The sequence below is a fragment of the Theropithecus gelada genome, chromosome 4, assembly GCF_003255815.1.
Source record: "Theropithecus gelada isolate Dixy chromosome 4, Tgel_1.0, whole genome shotgun sequence".
In the NCBI taxonomy this organism is placed as follows: domain Eukaryota; kingdom Metazoa; phylum Chordata; class Mammalia; order Primates; family Cercopithecidae; genus Theropithecus; species Theropithecus gelada.
In genome coordinates this window covers 29,362,151-29,367,090 of record NC_037671.1, presented here as the reverse complement: position 1 = coordinate 29,367,090, position 4,940 = coordinate 29,362,151, and the positions used below count along the sequence as shown (strand labels likewise).

Here is a 4,940-nt window from a genome sequence, read left to right as displayed (position 1 = left end):
CATGTGCAATTGAAGCTCCATCCACCCAAGGCAGCTTTCACAAGCCTTGGGGAGCAGGCACACAATGGATTCTAGGCTTCTGTTGTCTCTTGCTTCCTATCTGTAAGTAATACATTTGCTTCATGTAACTTGTTGCATGTTAGTGTCTTCTGTCTCACCAGGCTCAGGCAGGTTCACAAAATTCACCAGTGCATGGTGAATGTGGTTCACAAAATTGGTGCAGTGAGCAGGGCCCTCTTTGATAGAACCATGGCTTATTGATGAAGTGGAAGGAGTGATACCCCGAAGTACCCAGCGCAGGGTGTAGACATCAACCTAGAGGGGTGCAGGAGCTGGACAAGCAGCTGGATGATTTATGAAAGGAAGAATGAGAGGTGAGATTATAAGCCAACAATAAAATTTGAAGGCCTCTAACCTTCTGAATGGATCTCTCCTCTTGGCCAGGGCATTCCAAAGTTCACCCTGATTATCTGGTTTAGGCCATGACAGGAAAAAAGGGTCAGACATGCCTCATTATACCCCATGCAAGTTTGGCTTTCAGGAAAAACTGACCAGCATTAACATCAACACATATCTTAAGTCTGATAAGAAACATTTACAATCTAGTCTCTCTGAAGCCTGCTACCCGAAGGCTTCAGCTGCATAATAAAGCTTTGTTCTCCACAACCTCTTATCATCATAACCCAGACATTCCTTTCTATTGATAATAACTGTTTCAACAAGTTGCCAATCACAAAATGTTTAAATCTACCTATAACCAGGAAGCCACACCCTCACCCCCCCACCCTTTCTCAGCTTCGAATTGTCCTGCCTTTCCAGACCCAACCAATGAATTTCTTACGTGTATTTGATTGATGTCTCATGCCTCCCTAAACTGTATAAAACTTGGCTGTGCCCTGATCACCTTGGGCACATGTTTTCAGGATCTCCTGAGGGCTGTGTCACGGGCCATTGGTCACTCATATTTGGCTGAGATGGCTGAGAATAAATCTCTTCAAATGTTTTACAGTTTGACTCTTTTTGTAAACAGGACATAGGTCACCCCCAACCCTGCGGATATGAGTGAACTGGCTGCACTGACTGAGGCAGAGAGAAAAAAATATAGAATAGGACAGTGGCAAGCCGCCCTCTGATTGTTGGCCACTTGTATGGTTGTTCATTCTCGAGAGCTAGAGAACTCAAGAAATGGATACTCAGATGACCCCTTAGGTCCCTGAGAGGGAAGAGGAAGAGGTCCTCTGGTGGTCCCTGAGGCATCTGAGAGGAAACCAAACACAGTTCATAAGGGCATTTACAGAGCGGAAACTCATCATCCAAAGAATAAATACGGAGAATAGCCAGCTAAATCTTCTGCAGCCTGGGTGGTGTGTTTGTCTAGCTCCTGCACCCCTCTAGGTTGATGTCTACACCCTGGGCTGGGTACTTCAGGTATCACTCCTTCCACTTCATCAATAAGCCATGGTTCTATCAAAGAGGTTCGATCAAATCCAAATGCCTCAGGCTGAATGACGCAGTTGGGAATGGGGCCAAGGTCTCTGGTTCCCTCCCCACTGGAAGTCAGTCACTCTATATTCCTGTTAAGCTAAAACAGGAGTTCTTGTAATAAGCCAGGAACAGAAAGACAAACTTTGGATGTTCTCAGTTATTTGCAGGATCTAAAAATCAAAACAATCGAACTCGTGGAGATAGAGAATAAAAGAATGGTTACCAGAGGCTTGGAAGGGTAGTAGGAGTGGGAGGAAGTGCAAGAGGACGTGGGGTTGGATGGTTAATGAAAAAGGGCCAAATGTGGTGGCTCATGCCTGTAATCCCAACACTCTGAGAGGCTGAGAAGGGTGGATCACCTGAGGTCAGTAGTTGAAGACCAGCCTGGCCAACATGATGAAACTCCATCTCTTCTAAAAATACAAAATTAGCTGGGCATGGTGGCATGTGCCTGTAGTCCCAGCTACGCGGGAGGCTGATACAAGAGAATCGTTTGAACCCAGGAGGCGGATGTCACAGTGAGCCAAAACTGTGCCATTGCACTCCAGCTCGGGCAACAAGAGCAAAACTCCATCTGAAAAAAAAGAAAAGAAACCAAAAGAATGAAAAAGACCTAATGTTTGACAGCACAACTATATATAGCCTATAATATGATTAAAATAATATTTTAATTGTACATTTTAAAATAAGAGTATAATTGGATTGTTTTTAACACAAAGGATAAATGCTTGAAAGGATGGATACCCCATTTTCCATGATGTGATTATTACAGATTGCGTGCCTGTACCAAAATGTAGCATGTACCCCTTAAATATATCCACTTACTATGTGCTCATAAAATTTAAAATTTAAAAATTAAAAAAAAAAAAGACCTACTTGCTTTGGCAGCACATATACTGAAATTGGAATGACATAGAGAAGATTAGCATGGTCCCTGCTTTTAAAATTAATAATATTCCTTTAAAAGATAAAAAGGGGGAAAAAAGGAATTCAGATTTTTCTGGGGTTCTTAGATATTGGAACCCGCGTGGCAATATTTCCAGGTATCCTTAAGGGAAAAATTAAATTGGTGACATTAAGAGGCTTGGGGACAAAAGCAGTGACCTATGGTGCTTATCTGCTGAGGGGTGCCTCTGGCCATTTGAGGTGCCAGTGACTTTGGTTCCTGTGGCTGAATGTCTTATAGTTATTGACATTTTGGCTGCTTGGGGCCCAGCACATCACCACTGCCTGAGGGGTGTGCCCGCTCACAGCTAAGAATTCCAGCCATTACGTTGGGGCATATCCATGCCTGCCTGCCACCTAAGCCACCCAAGCCCCAATGGGTTATTCAGCAAAACAGTACTGCATACTAACTGAAGAACAGGACATTATTGTGTTAATTATTGTTACAAATAGAAATGCTACAAACCACCCTGTCATAATGTAACAGCTCAGTTTGGCTAGTCAAAAAGGCTTTCGGATATGGAGACTAACAATGGACTGTCCGTGGGCTAAATGCGAAGGCCACATTGGCAGTAAGCCAAAAAAGTATTCTAGATACAACCAAGCAAAAAAAATTAATCTTGTAGGCATCCACTAATAAAAAGGGGGTCCAACAGCTGGTAGGCCTCTTTGGGTACTGGGGCATTGGAGACAGCATGTACCCCATCTGAGTGTTCTTTTGCTCCCCTAAGTCAGGGTGACCAACAAAGCCACCAACTTTGAATGGGGCCCTTTGCAGCAGTGGGCCTTGGAAGCAGTTAAATAAGCCATGGTCCAGGGACTGCCATTAAAACCTTTAGAACCTGCTAGCCTGATGGCATTCGAGTAGTCCCCACTTATCCTCGGGCAACACATTCCAAGACCCCCAGTGGATGCCTGAAACTATAGATAGTGTCAAACACTATATATACTATGTTTATCATAGACATACCTATGGCAAAGTTTAATTTATAAGTTAAGTACAGTAAAAGATTAACAACACTAGCTTAAAGTAGAACAATTATAACAATACACTGTAATAAAAGTTATGTGCCTGTGGTCTCTCTCTCAAAATATCATCTTGTGTTGTACTCCCCCTTCTTCTTCTTGCGATGAGGTGATAAAATGTCTAAGTGATGAGATGAAGCGAGGTGAGCGAAATAGGCACTGTAACGGAATGTTAGGCTACTGTTGACCTCATGATACATCAGAAGGAGGATCATCTGCCTGGGTGATCCTGGATCACTGAGCCATGATAACATCTGTGGTTGTATGTCAGGGGCAGATGATGTCAATGACTAATGGGCAGGTAGCATACACAGCTTGGATACGCAGGAGAAAGGGATGATTCATATCCTGGAGAGGGTGGTATTTCATCATCCTACCCAGAGTCACTTGCAATTTAAAACTTATGAATTGTTTATTTCTGAAGTTTTTCATTTAAAATTTTTAGACCAAGTTTGGCCAGGAGCAAGTCAAACTGCAGAAAACAGAACTGTGGAGAAGGTAGAACTACTCTACAGGAGTTACAACCCCCATTCCTGCTGACTGGAGTGTGTGGCAACAGAAAACTACCTCTGGGATACACCAGTCTCTCAGGTTTTGGACCCCGAAGCTACATGAGGCAGCCACCAAATACATTGAATGTACAGAAGATGGTGAATAAGCCCTTCCCTGGGTGGGGATTTTAGTACGGCAATGATGAGTGTTCACCAAAGTTCATATCGTCAACTAAGGCATCTCTGGTTCCAACCCATTTTTGTTTTGCCAGGACCGGTCTTCTTCCTGGAACTTTTCTGAAACAAGGCAAGAACTGAAAGTGCACAAGTTACAAGTGGGTACTTTTTCAGTCTGTACCTGAAAGTCTGGGATACAGTCCCTCCACTAAACTCTCTTCAATTGCCTTCCTGGACTGTGCCCTATTTCCTGCCAGGACTGTGATTTGGTGCTTTACTTCATTGATTTTTTTGTTTTCAAATGTCATCTTGTCAGTGAAGCCTTCTTTTATTCTTCTAGACAAAGAAAAAAAAAAAACTCCTTCCTCCGAACATTTAAAACACATTATAAGGCCAAGCACAGTGGATCACTTGAGTCCAGCAGTTCGAGACCAGCCTAGGCAACATGGCAAAACCCAGTCTCTACAAAAATTAAAAAATTAGCCAGGCTTGATGGCATGCACCTGTAGTCCCAGCTACTTGGGAAGCTGAGCCTGGGAGTTCAAGGCTGCAGTGAGCCATAATCATACCATTACACTCAAGCCTGGGTGACAGAGTAAGACTTTGTCTCAAGGGAAAAAAAAAAAAAAAGTTTTGGCAGGGTGAGATGGCTCATGCCTGTAATCCCAGCAGTTTGGGAGGCTAAGACAGACTGATTATTTGAGGTCAGGAGTTCGAGACCAGTCTGGTCAACAAAGTGAAATCCCATTTCTACTAAAAATACAAAAGTTGGCCAGGTGCGGTTGGTCATTCCTGTAATCCAAGCGCTTTGGGAGG

At 43.4% G+C, this 4,940-nt stretch overlaps 1 pseudogene; it reads left to right on the top strand.

The window, feature by feature from the left end:
- Positions 1 to 2,361: 2,361 nt before the first annotated feature.
- LOC112623944 lies at positions 2,362 to 2,447 on the top strand (annotated as a pseudogene).
- Positions 2,448 to 4,940: the final 2,493 nt, after the last annotated feature.